General features: G+C 44.8%; 1 non-coding gene across 1 annotated transcript; it reads right to left on the bottom strand.

Annotated features, from left to right (window-relative positions):
• Nucleotides 1-11,364: 11,364 nt before the first annotated feature.
• LOC115896167 lies at nt 11,365-11,424 on the bottom strand. Its single transcript, XR_004056108.1, has one exon. It is a non-coding gene; the product is annotated as a U7 small nuclear RNA (small nuclear RNA).
• Between the last annotated feature and the right edge of the window lie 3,381 nt (nt 11,425-14,805).

The following is a 14,805-nucleotide window of genomic DNA, read 5'->3' as shown; positions in this document are numbered from 1 at the left end:
GAAACATGAAGACGAAATGTGAATGAAATACTGCAATGAACATTAACCGTCCCAGCTACCAGTAGTGGTACGTCTCAACAGAGGACGATGACTTCTGTGGTCTCAGGTAATCTTCACAAAACCCGAGGAGAGGAACTGTCAGTCCCACCCCACGAAAGCGGCTACTGAATCCCAGATTGCCCCACGATCCCAGCTCTGCGAACGAGGTCACGTTCACAACGGCGGGAATTTCCGTAGCGGTGACACACGGCACTTCCGGCCGGCCGTGAGAGTCGGTTGACGTGGCAGCGAGGACGGGCACGGTCGTCGGGGTCGGGGCACCAGGAGCTGTCAGGTGGCCTCGGGGCAGCCCGACTGGCAGAGAAGAGCTCGCCGGCACGGCGGCGGCTGCGAGCCCGGAGCCGGAAGTGCCACGTGTCCGGATTGCGGCTGCGCGGCCGGCGGCTGACAGGCACTTCCGGCCAGGCCTCCCTCCTTCTCTCCAGGTTTGGCTGCCGCCTTCTAGCCGGGCGTTCGCGGCCCCCGCCGGCCCGACTCCCAAGCCTCATCTCCCCAGGCTAGGCCGTGGCCGCCGGTGGCCTGGAGAGAGTGCGGCGCCATGCCTCGGGCTTAATGCGCCCCCCCGCTTCTCCCAGTCTTCAGTCTTAAGTTGTTAGCTTTCTCCCTCCGCTTTCAGCAGTGGTCTTTCAGCTCTCTTCTTGTGCGCTGTTGTCGACCCCAACCAACCCCTTCCAACCCAGATAACCGCCGTCGTCATGTCCCAGCCGGGAATACCGGCCTCCGGCGGCGCCGCAGCCAGCCTCCAGGCCCAGAACGGAGCCGCCTTGGCCTCGGGGTCTCCCTACACCAACGGTGAGTGCTGTCCTGGGGGAGGGCGCAGCCTGGCCAGGGCTGACTGACCTTTGTGTGCCACTGCTGCTTGAAGCGACATAGGTAGAGAGGGTGACCTCCTTAACCGGGTTCTGGCGCGGGTGGTGGTGGGCGGCTGGGCCAGGGGACCACGGCGATTGTGCACCTGTAGCCCCAGGCTCGGCTCAGTCTTTCACATTTATTTATTCAGTCGGTCACCAAAACAGTAAATGAGCACCTGCTGTATGCAACGCCCTGGGTGAAACATGGGTGAGAAAATGCCTCAAAACTCGAATATAAGGATCATAGTGTTTGGGTGCCTTCGCCTTCCATGCCACCTCACCGCGGTTTTCTAGAGAGCAGGATTTGGGGTCCGATTCATCTGGGTTCTGCAGGCCCTGAAGTGGTGGGGGGGCGTCGTACTCAGTCTGAGTTTCTGGAGATGTATGCATGCTTTTGGGACACCCCTTTAGGGCCTACTCATCTCTCCCAGAACCTTCCCAGAATTGTACCTACAACAGCTGTTCAGTGTTTCAGCTGTGGAAAAAACCAAGTAGAAGGATCTCCTGCTTGATTTCTAGATGTCTGTACAGCATTTGGAAAGTGGTTGGACACAACTCTCTGAATCTCTGACAAGAGTCCACATGTACATTATAGTTTGTCATTTGGTGTGAGAATGTCTTATAATTTTATACCTCTTCTAGGATTCCTTAAATCATCCTACATTGTGATTTGCTAAGATTATTTCGGTTGTTACAATCAACAAAGACTTTCTGCTGACAGATTGCCTACTTACCAATTGACCTACAGATCTTTGGTTTACAGAAATAAGACTAGTAGAATAATGCTAAAGAACTTAAGTTGCCCATTAGAGTCTAAGATTTCTGTGAAGTTGGAGAAACAGTGACTAAAATCGCTGAATTACATTGTTTTTAGAGAAGACCGCTGTTTTCTTTACAAAGATGGCTCTAAAAGACTTTTAAAAATGTCTGTGAGTAGGCCACTATGTGGGCAGAAGAAAGAATAAGTGGAGGAAAGCCACTGAAAGGGTATTGAGTTAACCATTCTTTCTCAAAATTATGGTAACAGATTATGTAAACTACATTTTATTCTAGGATATTTAGTAACATTTACACTGAGGATGTGAAAAAATATGTTACATGACTATGGATTTTTCTTATCTATAAATTGCAGTTTTACATTAACTTTAAATGACAAATCCTCAAATGTGCTTCAATGTTTATATATGAGTGTAGTTGTCATAATATTGAAATGTTAAAGGGTTTTGACCACTGTGGTATGCTGTATTAGAGATATTGTCACTATGTTGAGTTGATGCAGTCCAACAGATATTTGTTCCACTTTTTTTTTTTTTTTTTGAGATGGAGTCTTGTTTTGTTGCCCAGGCTGGAGTGCAGTGGCATGATCTCGGTTCACTGCAAACTCCGCTTCCCGGGTTCAAGCAATTCTCCTGCCTCCTTAGCCTTCCAAAGTGCTGTAATTACAGGCCTGAGCCACTATGCCCAGAACTCTTTTTTAAAATATAATTTTCATAGTCTTTTTATAAGTTCCATTTCTACAGGTTTTTTTTTTTTTTTTTTTGAGACGGAGTTTTGCTTTTGTCCCCCAGGCTGGAGTGCAATGGCACAATCTCGACTCACTGCAACCTCCACTTTCCAGGTTCAAGCGATTCTCCTGCCTCAGCCTCCCAAGTAGCTGGGATTACAGGCATGTGTCACCACACCTAGCTAATTTGCGTATTTTTAGTAGAGACGGGGTTTCACCATGTTGGTCAGGCTGATGTCCAGTGATCCACCCACCTTGGCCTCCCAAAGTGCTGGGATTACAGGCGTGAGCCACTGTACCTGGCCTCTACAAGTTTTTTGTTTTTTGCCATTTTTTTTTTTTTTTTGAGACAGGGTCTTGCTTACACTGTCCCTCAAGCTGGAGTGAAGTGGCAGGATCACAACTCACTGTTACTCCTGGGCTCAAGCAATCTTCACACCTCAGCCTCCTCAGTAGCTAGAACTACAGGTGCATACCACCAGGCCCTATTTTTTATATAAGTATAAAATATAAATTATATATATAAAATGTATATATTTTATTATTATTATTTTTTGAGTCAGAGTTTCACTCTGTTGCCCAGGCTAGAGTACAGTGGCTTGATCTCAGCTCACTGCAACCTCCATCTCCCAGGTTCAAGTGATTCTCGTGCCTCAGCCTCCCGAGTAGCTGGAATTACAGGCATGCACCACCACGCCTGGCTAATTTTTGTATTTTTAGTACAGATGGGGTTTCACCATGTTGGCCAGGCTAGTCTTGAACTCCAAACCTCATAATGATCTGCCCACCTTGGCCTCCCAAAGTGCTGGGATTACAGGCATGAGCCACCACACCCAGCCTAATATATACATATATATTTTTTTATCTATATTATATATAGATAATGTAATATCTATATATAATTTTTTTTTTTTTGTATTGACGGGTCTCTCTGTGTTGCCTAGGCTGGTCTGAAATTCCTGGCCTCAAGTGATCCTCCTGACTCAGCCTTCCAAAGTGCTGGGATTAGAGGAATGAGCTACCAAGCCTAGCCTGGGTTGTTTTATTGTTCGTCCTGCTAATAATACAGAGAGTAGGGATGTGGTATCAAGTTGGAGGAGAGGATATTTTTCAAGAAGGTGAGAAAATGTTTCAATGCTGGGATCTAGTTTTGCTTAACTATTCCAGAGCAGTAGTTGATGCTTGCATATTCTGTTGAAAACTCTTTTTTTTTTTTTTTTTTTTGAGATGGAGTTTCACTTTTGTTGCCTAGGCTAGAGTGCAATGGCACGATCTTGGCTCATTGCAACCTCTGCCTCCCAGGTTCAAGCAATTTTCCTGTCTTAGTCTCCTGAGTAGCTGGGATTACAGGGGCATGCCACCATGCCCGGCTAATTTTTGTATTTTTAGTAGAGACAGGGTTTCATCACATTGGTCAGGCTGGTCTTGAACTCTTGACCTCAGCTGATCCGCCCGCCTCGGCCTCCCAAAGTGCTGGATTACAGGCGTGAGCCACCGTGCCCAGCTGACAGGGTTTTCTAAGTCTTTGTGTATACATATGGCCTTTGCAAAAATTGATAGTGAGACTGCAAGACCTCTTAAACTAAGGATCTTAATCTGATTATCATGTAATAATGCTAAAGGCAAATAATAACTTCCATCATTAATTAGTGCCTTTATTGACTGAATCAACTTGCAAAGGTAGTTAGAAACTGCAGTTTTGTTTTGTTTTGGTTTTTCAGAACTGGTCTCACTTTGTCCCCCAGGCTAGAGTACAGTGGTGCAATCATGGCTCACTGCAGCCTTAACCTCCAAGTTCCTCCTGCCTCAGCCCCTGAAGTAACTGGGATTATAGATGTGTGTCACCATGCTTGTCTAATTTTTTGTATCTTTAGTAGAGATGGGTTTCAACATTTGACCAGGCTGGTCTCGAATTCCTGACCTCGTGATCCTCCCGCCTCCATCTCCCAAAGTGCTGGGATTACAAGTGTGAACCACTACGCCTGACCCAGGCTTTCCTAAAGAAACTTACAGCTTTTTGGCCAGACTGGTCTCAAACTCCTGACCTCAGGTGATCTGCCCGCCTCAGCCAAAGTGCTGGGATTACAGGTGTGAGCCACCACACCTGGCCACATGAGCTTTTTTACTAATGCAGATTCTGGGATCCTTTTGAATCCTATGAAATAGGATTTTACAAAGGTGGGACCTGAGATCTCAATTCGTACCATTATTATAGCAGGTTCCTCTGATTCTGAAGCTGCTGGTTGGGTGGGAAGCACTCATCTGCATTCATTCTTGCCTCTAACTTTCTAATTTAGCTTCTTTACCCACACATCCCAAAATTATCCTTAATAAGGCCACAAGGCTGGGCGCGGTGGCTCATGCCTGTAATCCCAGCACTTTGGGAGGGCGAGGCAGGTGGATCACAAGGTCAGGAGTTTAAGACCAGCCTGGCCAACGTGGTGAAACCCTGTCTCTACTAAAAATATAAAAATTAGCCGGGCGTGGTGGCATACACCTGTAATCCCAGTTACTCAGGAGACTGAGGCAGGAGAATCACTTGAACCCGGGAGGTGGAGGTTGCAGTGAGCCGAGATCACACCACTGTACTCCAGCCTGGGTGACAGAGCAAGAATTCATCTTAAAATAAATGAATAAATAAGGCCACAAATGGCTTCCTGATTATTAAATAGAAAAATATTTTCAGTCCTCATTTTCCAAGCTGCATTTGATACCTTTGGTTGTTATTTTATTTTTACAACAATTGCTTTCTTTGGTTTCTAGGATATTACCGGAAGGGTGGTTATGGTTTTCTTTCTTTTTTTTGATTGCTATTTCTCAACAGTAGTATTCTCAATATTTCTTCCATTTCTGATTGTTTTTTTCTCTCTCCTCCTTCAATATTGGTGTTCTTCAAGGTGACCTGTTTTTCTTATATGCTCCCTGGGTGTCTTTAATTCCCATGGTTTTAAATCTTATGCATATATCAGTGACTCCCAAAATTATATCTTAAGCTGAAACCTATCGCTTTGGCTGCAGATAAATATCTTTTTTTGTTTTTTTAAACAGAGTCTTGCTCTGTTGCCCAGGCTGGAGTGGGGTGGCATGATCTTGGCTCACTGAAATCTCTGCCTCCTGGGTTCAAGCAATTCTCCTTTCTCAGCCTCCGGAGTAGCTGGGACCACTGGCACCTGCCACCACACCTGGCAAATTTTTTGTATGTTTAGAAGAGATGGGGTTTCCCCATCTTAGTCAGGATGGTGTCGCTCTCCTGACCTCATGATCTGCCCGCCTGCACCTCCCAAAGTGCTGGAATTACAGGCCTGAGCCACCGCACCCAGCGCGGATAAGTATCTTTATACTGCGGCCGGGCGCGGTGGCTCACGCCTGTAATCCCAGCACTTTGGGAGGCCGAGGAGGGTGCATCACGAGCTCAGGAGATCGAGACCATCCTGGTTAACACGGTGAAACCCCCGTCTGTACTAAAAAATACGAAAAATTAGCCGGGCATGGTGGTGGGCGCCTATAGTCCCAGCTACTCGGGAGGCTGAGGCAGGAGAATGGCGTGAACCCGGGAGGCGGAGCTTGCAGTGAGCGGAGATCGTGCCACTGCACTCCAGCCTGGGCGACAGAGCAAGACTCCGTCTCAAAAAAAAAAAAAAAAAAGTATCTTTATACTGGACATCTCCACTTAGATTTCTTGGTGGCACCTGAAATTAGTGTGTTTAAAATAACTCTTCAATCTCTCTTCCCTTTGCCATCCCCCACCTTTGTTTTTTTGAGAAGAGTCTTGCTCTGTCACCCAGGCTGGAGTGCAGTGGCGCGATTGCCAGTCATTGCAACCTCCACCTCCTGGGTTCAAGCAATTCTCCTGCCTCAGCCTCCTGAGTAGCTGGGACTATAGGCCTGTGCCACCATACCCGGCTAATTTTTCTATTTTTAGTAGAGATGGGGTTTCACCATGTTGGTCAGGCTGGTCTTGAACTTCTGACTTCAGGTGATCCACCCACCTCGGCCTCCCAAAGTGTTGGGATTACAGGCATGAGCCACTGAACTTGACTTTTTTTTTTTTTTTTTTTTTTAAAGACAGCATCTCATTCTGTCGCCGTGGCCGGAATGCAATGATGCAATGATAGCTCACTGCAGCCTTTAACTCCTGGGCTCAAGTGATCCTTGATCCTTGATCAGTGGGTGGGGTGGCTCATGCTTGTAATCTTGGTACTTTGGGAAGCCAAGTCAAGAAGATCCCTTGAGCCCAGGATTTCGAGACCAGCCTGGACAACTTAGGGAGACCTGATCTCTACAAAAAGTTAAAAAATTAGCCAGGTACAGTGGTGCATGCCGGTAGTCCCAGCTACTCAAGAGGGGAGGTGGGAGGATCGCTTGAGCCTGGGAGGTTGAGGCTGCAGTGAGCTGTGACACTTCAGCCTGGGTGACAGAGCAAGACTTCATTTCTAAAAAAAAAAAAAAAGCCGCACACACACACACATACACAACCAAAACATATATTTTGTAGAGATAGGGACTTGCCATATTGCCCAAGCTGGTCTCAAACTCTTGGCCTCAAGTGATCCTCCCACCTTGACTTTCTAAAGTGCTGGGATTACAGGCATGAGCCACCATGCCTGGCCTACATTTCTATTCTTTTCTCTTTCTGTTCAAATGAATAAACACGGCCATCCACCAGATTGCTCAGGTCAGAAACCTAAGAGTCATCCTAGATTCTTTCCTCTCTTCATCACCCATATTCAATTCCACTTAAAATCCCATGAGTACTAGTTCCTCAAATCAGTTTTTTAAAAATATGAGTAATGTATAGCTACTAAATATTTCTCTGCCATCCCAATGTTAAATTATTTATTTATTTATTTTACTTCTGAGACAGGTTCTTACTCGTTGCCCAGGCTAGAGTGCAGGGGCATGATCACAGCCAACTGCAGGCTTGATCTCTTGGGTTCAAGTGATCCTTCTGCCTCAGCCTCCCAAGTACTGGCTAATTATTTTTTTGTAGAGATGGTGTCTCACTATATTAGCCAGGTTGTTCTTGAACTTCTGAGGTCAAGCCGTGCTCCCGCCTTGGCCTTTCAAAATACTTGGATACAAGATTAAGCCAACGTGCCTGGCAAAAGTTTTTATTAAATGCGTATATGCAAACACAAAGCTAGATGTAAACTTCATAGGTTTATAGCTATTGTACTATTATAAAACCAAACATTAAGAATATCAACAAATGACTGGACATGGTGGTTCACGCCTGTAATCCCAGCACTTTGGGAGGCCAAGGTGGCCAGATCACTTGAGGTCAGAAGTTCAAGAACAGCCTGACCAACATGGTGAAATCCCGTCTCTACTAAAAATACAAAAATTAGCCAGACGTGGTGCACGCCTGTAATCCCAGCTACTCAAGAAGCTGAGTGAGGCAGGAGAATCGCCTGAACCCAGGAGGCAGAGGTTGCAGTGAGCTGAGATCACACCACTGCACTTTAGCTTGGGCAACACAGCGAGACTCCGTCTCAAAAAAATAAAAAATAAAAAGCAATATAATTCAATTTTAAAACATTAAACAATATGCTACATTTTGTTTGAAACCACAATTGATTTGATTGTTTTAATTTTGAATATGTTGGAACATTATCTGGGTGACTATCATGCTCACTTTTTCCTTTTTGTTTTTGACACACGTTCTCACTCTGTAGCCCAGGGTGGAATGCTTGATTATAGCTCACTGAAGTCAAACTCCTGGGCTCAAGCAGTCCTCTTGCCTCAGCCTCCTGAGAAGCTAGGTCTACAGCCGTGTGCCACCACTCCTGGCTAATTTTTTAATTTTTATTTATTTTTTTTATAGAAATGGAGTCTTGCTATGTTGCCCAGGATGGTCTTCCACTCCTCAGCTCAAGTAGTTCTGCTTTGGCCTCAAGTGTGCTGGGATTACAGGCATGAGCCACCATGCCCAACCTCTATACCATTTTAACAGGGGAAGGGTGGGGTGGGGGAAAGGACATTTACTGGAAAACAGACTTATAGGAAGGATAAATGGGCTCTTAGAATAGATATGATAGTTTTGTGATGATGTCTGTTTAGGTGTGGTGTGGATATTTCTCATCTCAGGTCATGAGTCAGATTGATATCTTTCCTGGTTGCCCCTGGGAAGTAGATTAAGACAATTGAGTTCTTTTGGAAGTCTCCATTTTAGGCAGATAAGAGATTTTAGAAACTCAAATGCCTTCTGCTTAAATGATTTTTTATGCCATAGTAGTGTATTCTGGACCCCTTCATAATCACTGACCCATTATTATTTTTATTTATTTATTTATTTATTTATTTATTTATTTATTTATTTATTTATTTTGAGACAGTCTCGCTCTGTTGCCCAGGCTGGAGTGCAGTGGCGCGATCTCTGCTCACTGCAAGCTCCGCCTCCTGGGTTCACACCATTCTCCTGCCTTAGCCTCTCGAGTAGCTGGGACTACACATGCCCGCCACCACGCCTGGCTAATTTTTTGTATTTTTAGTAGAGACAGGGTTTCACCGTGTTAGCCAGGATGATCTCGATCTCCTGACCTCGTGATCCACCTGCCTCGGCCTCCCAAGTTGCTGGGATTACAGGCGTGAGCCACTGTGCCTGGCCTCACTGACCCATTGTTTTGATGGGCTACTTAGTAATGACTTCAGACTTTAAAAAAAATTTCCATTTAGTGAACGTGTCATTATATATTTATTACTACACTTTTTGTGAACTGCTTGCAATTGATCCATATATGATTTTCACATAGTGGGGAGGGAGGTCAGAAAAAAATTTTTCATGTAATAGTTACTCACAGTAGGTCTATGATGGTGACTACCACAAAACAAGTTCTTTTGTATCTGTCTTCCTGCCAGTTGGCCTTATGACCTCATACTTTTTTTTTTTTTTCGAGACGGAGACAAGGTCTCACTTTGTCACAGAGGCTGGAGTGCAGTGGTGTGAACACAGCTCCCTGCAGCCTTAACCTCCTGTACTCAGTGATCCTCCTGCTTCAGCCCCAAGTAGCTGGGGCTTACAGGCATGTGCCACCGTGCCCTACTAATTCTTACAATTTTTATAGAGACGAGGTCTTACTATTATGTCCAGGCTAGTCTTGAACTCCTGAGCTCAAGCTATCTTGCCCACCTTGGCCTCCCAAAGTGTTGGGATTATAGGTGTGAGCCACCATGCCTGGCATCTTTTCATCTTTATGGACCTGTCAAATTTTTGCTTATTTTGTACATTTGGTGGTATTTGGCTTTCACTTGGCTGCACCTGGCTTGAAGGCACCTCTTTGGCATATTAGCTTGTGATAAGATTGTAAATACAACCTGTTTGCTCATGCCTGTAATCCTAGCACTTATAGAGGCTGAGGCAGGAGGATTACTTGACCTCAGGATTTGAGACCAGCTTGGGCAACATAGTGAGTCTCTGTCTCTACCAAAAAAAAAAGTTAAGTAGGCGTGGTGGCGCATGCCTGTAGTCCCAGCTTTGTCAGGAGGCTTGGATGAGAGGATCGCTTGAGCCCAGGAGGTCAGAGCTGCAGTGAGCCACGATGGTGCCACTGTACTCCAGCTTGGACAACAGAGTGAGGTGCTGTCTCAATCAATCAATCAATAAGTAAGTAAATAATAAAATTGTAATACAAATATGAAACTAGGCCAGGATATCTTGTGGCAACATCAGGCTGTGAGATGGCCTGTTTTTATCCAAGCAACCCAACATATGCTTATATATTAATTTTTTACAAATGTTTTCATTTATTCAGACATCTCTGTATTCACTCTGTTACTTGCTACTGTTTAGTCCATCTTTTTTTTTTTTTTTGTCATCCAGGCTGGAGTGCAGTGGTGTGACCTTGGCTCACTGCAGCCTTGACCTCCTGGGTTCAAGTGATTCTCCTGCCTCAGCCCCCCAAGTAGCTAGGACTACAGGTGCACACCATCAAGGCTGGCTACTTTTTGTATTTTTTATAGGCATGGGGTTTCACCATGTTGCCCAGGCTAGTCTTGAACTCCTGGGCTCAAGCTATCCACCTGCCTTGGCCTCCCAAAGTGCTGGGATTACACATGTGAGCCACTGCGCTGGCCTTCACTGTGGTTTTCATTTGCATTTCTGTTATGACTAATGATGTTTGTATTTCTCTAATGACTGATGATGTTGAATGTTTTGGCATGTGCTTATTAGCTATCTTCTTTGGAGGTATATTTGAATGTCTATTAAGTCCTTTGCTTATTTTTTAATTGGGTTATATGTTTTTATTGCTGACCGTAAGAATATATGTTTTACTTTATTTTTTAAGGTGTTGCTATATTCTTTGGTAAGACTAATTTGTCCTCCTTTTATTGGAAGGTCCTGTCCAAAATGCATTGCTGTCTTCACAAGAGTCAGTGAGCCAAGGATACAGTTTCCAGCTTCCAGGATCCTACTCTCATCCAATACCAGCAAAGACTTTGAATCCAGTCTCTGGACAGTCTAACTATGGTGGTTCTCAGGGATCTGGGCAGACTCTTAATAGACCACCTGTGGCCTCTAATCCAGTGACACCTTTGCTTCATAGTGGTCCTGCTCCCCGAATGCCATTACCTACTTCTCAGAACTCATCTACTACACCAATGCCTTCTAGTAGCTTTCTTCCTGGAGCCAACCTGCCACCACCTTTGAATTGGCAATATAACTATCCATCCACAGCCACACAAACAAACCATTGTCCTCCTGCATCATCCCAACCAACTGTATCTGGAAATACAAGCTTAACCACAAATCATCAATATGTTTCTTCTGGATATCCTTCACTTCAAAATAGCTTCGTAAAGTCAGGTAGTATTCTTATAGAAGTGCTTAAAATGTAGAAATGTGAAACTTCTGCTTATTTAGATATTTGAAATAATACTTGAAGCCTGAAAACCATATGGAAAATATGACTTTTAAAATTTTTAGTAGTTTTTTGTTGTTGTTTTTTGTTTTTCGGCTTTCCAGCAAAAACCAGAAAGCCTGCTAGACAAATTAAGTAAGCTGTAACACTCATTAGTAGTTTTTTTTTTTTTTTTTTTTTTTTTTTTTTGAGATGGGTCACCCAGGCTGGAATGCAGTGGCACAATCTCAGCTTACTGCAACCTCTGCCTTCTGGGTTCAAGTGATTCTCCTGCCTCAGCCTCCCCTGGGACCACAGGCGTGACCAGCATGCTTGGCCGATTTTTGTAATTTTAGTAGAGATGGGTTTTGTGGGTTTTTTTTTTTTTCTTTTTTGAGACAGAGTTTTGCTCTTTTCGCCCAGGCTGGAGTGCAATAGTGTGATCTAGACTCACTGCAATCTCCACCTCCTGGTTCAAACGATTCTCCTGCCTAAGCCTCCCAAGTAGCTGGGATTACAGGTGCCCGCCACCACACCCAGCTATTTGTATTTGTTTTAGTAGAGACAGGGTTTTACCATGTTGGCCAGGCTGGTCTCGAACTCTTGACCTCAGGTAATCCGCTCGCCTCTGCCTCCCAAAGTGCTGGGATTATAGGCGTGAGCCATTGCACCTGGCTGATAGCTGGGTTTTCATAGAGATTGTGTTGAATCTGTACATCAGCTTGAGGACAAAGCTACATATTATGTATTCTTAGACTGACTTTGATCGTTTTATCTTTTAACTTCAGTGTTTGGTTGGACTTTTCCTTTTTTGCTTTTTTTTTTTTTTTTGAAACGGAGTCTCGCTCTGTTGCCCAGGCTAGAGTGCAGTGGCCGGGTCTCAGCTCACTGCAAGCTCCGCCTCCCGGGTTTACGCCATTCTCTCGCCTCAGCCTCCCGAGTAGCTGGGACTGCAGGCGCCGGCCATCTCGCCCGGCTAATTTTTGGTATTTTTTTAGTAGAGACGGGGTTTCACCGTGTTAGCCAGGATGGTCTCGATCTCCTGACCTCGTGATCCGCCCGTCTCGGCCTCCCAAAGTGCTGGGATTACAGGCTTGAGCCACCGCGCCCGGCCCTTTTTTGCTATTAAAATCAGCAAGGTGTTATACTTTTTTTTTTTAAGACTTTTTTTTTTTTTTTTACACAGTCTTGCTGTGTAGCCCATGCTGAGTGCAATGGCATGATCTTGGCTCACTGCAACCTCTGCCTATCGGGTTCAAGCGATTCTCCTGCCTCAGCCTCCAGAGTAGCTGGGATTATGGGATTACAGGCACGTGCCACTGCACCTAGCTAACTTTTTGTACTTTAGTAGAGATGGGGTTTCACCATGTTGGCCAGGCTGGTCTTGAACTCCTGACCTCAGGTAATCGACCCACCTCAGCCTCCCAAAGTGCTAGAATTACAGGTGTGAGCCACCACGCCTGGCCACATTTATTTATTTATTTATTTATTTATTTATTTATTTATTTATTTATTTATTTATTTATTTTAAGACAGAGTGCCACTCTGTCTCCCAGGCTGGAGTGCAATGGCGCGATCTCAGCTCACTGCAACCTGCACCTTTCGGGTTCATGCCATTCTCCTGCCTCCGCCTCCCGAGTAGCTGGGACTACAGGTGCCTGCCAACACGCCTGGTTAATTTTTTGTATTTTTGGTAGAGACGGGGTCTCACCGTGTTAGCCAGGATGGTCTCGATTTGCTGGCCTTGTGATCCGCCGCCTCGCCTCCCAAAGTGCTGGGATTACAGGCGTGAGCCACTGCGCCGGACCCCAGCCACATTTATTAACATTAGTAGTATTTCTTTGAAAAGCATTTAAAATTATGTATTGGGATCTTCAGGTTGATGCTTTTCAGCAGACATCCTCAAGTTTATGAACTAGTGAAGGCTTCCAAGTGAAATACTAATATCAATAGTTACCTTTTTAAACTCATGTATATGGCATATACTCCATCAGGCTTAGTAAATTGTTAATGGCTGAAACTTTATTTTCCGAGCCTTTGATCAGACATTGGCCCTGGTGAATGCATTTTGGCCTTGTAAAGATTAAAGTTGTTGGCCGGGCGCGGTGGCTCAAGCCTGTAATCCCAGCACTTTGGGAGGCCGAGACGGGGAGATCACGAGGTCAGGAGTTTTGAGACCATCCTGGCTAATACGGTGACACCCTGTCTCTACGAAAAAAATACAAAAAACTAGGCCGGGCGAGGTGGCGGGCGCCTGTAGTCCCAGCTACTCGGGAGTCTGAGGGCAGGAGAATGGCGTAAATCCGGGGAGGCGGAGCTTGCAGTGAGCTGAGATCCGGCCACTGCACTTCCAGCCTGGGCGACAGAGCAAGACTCCGTCTCAAAAGAAAAAAAAAAAAAAAAAAAAGATTTAAGTTGCTTCTAGAAACTTAGGTTTCTTGTGTGGAAATCTTCTGAACCTGCAATGACTAGAGCCAAAATTCTTCATAGTTTACTTTTGTTCTAATTCATTGATACCATGAGTGAGCATCAGTCACTTGAAATGAATGAATATGGTGGCACAAGTAAATCACTTGAATGAATGAATATGTAGTCTCAGCTACTTGGGCGACTGAGGTGGGAGAATTGCTTGAGCTCAGGCAGTTGAGGCTGCAGTGAGCTATGATTATGCCACTGCACTCCAGCCTAGGTGACAGAGTGAGACTCTGTCTAAAAAAAATTATTAAAAAAAGTTATCCGTATTATTTTCCAGGCTCTATCAACTTTTATATCATTATCTGTTTTTCTGTTTTGCTTTTTATTTTTTAGAGGTAGACTGTCTCTCTGTTTCCCAGGCTGGAGTGCTTTTTCGCAATCCTACCTCACTGTTGTCATCAAACTCCTGGACTCAAGCTATCCTCCCGCCTCACCTCCCTGAGTAGGCATGCCACAGTGCCTGGCTAATCTTTTGTTCTTTATTTTTTGTACAGACGGGGTCTTACCCTGTCGCCCAGGGTAGAGTAGGGTGGCACGATCATAGCTCACTTAAACGCAACATAGCTCACTGTAACTGTTGACTTCAAGCGATCCTGCTGCCTGGAATTCCTAAAGTTCTGGGATAACAGGTGTGAGCCACCTAGCCAGGCATGTGTTATCTTGTTTAATCTTCATAACAATCTCTTAGAGATCTAAAGTATAAGACTTGAGTAATTTGCCCAAAGCCACAATAAAGTAGTTTGGGAAAACATGTATTTAAAAACTAAGGGCCAGGCATGGTAGCTCACACCTATAATTCTAGCACTTTGGGAGGCCGAGGCAGGAGGATCCACTTGAGGCCAGGAGTTCAAGACAAGGCTGAGCAAAATAGTGAGACCCTATCTCTATTTTTTGTAAATAATTTTATTTAAAAATAAATAAATAAAAACTGTTTAAGAGTAGGTATAGCTTCTCTTAAAAAGGTACATTATCAATCATCTGAAATTTCTTTAGCTATAATAGAAACCCTCAGAGTACCTTGTCTCCACTACAGATTTGGTGAGAGAAACATAAATAAGTGCTGAGGCTGGGCGTGGTG

This window comes from Rhinopithecus roxellana, unplaced genomic scaffold (assembly GCF_007565055.1).
Source record: "Rhinopithecus roxellana isolate Shanxi Qingling unplaced genomic scaffold, ASM756505v1 contig5597, whole genome shotgun sequence".
Taxonomy (NCBI): domain Eukaryota; kingdom Metazoa; phylum Chordata; class Mammalia; order Primates; family Cercopithecidae; genus Rhinopithecus; species Rhinopithecus roxellana.
Note: the sequence above shows the minus strand (reverse complement) of the source record. Positions and strands in the feature narration are given on the sequence as shown.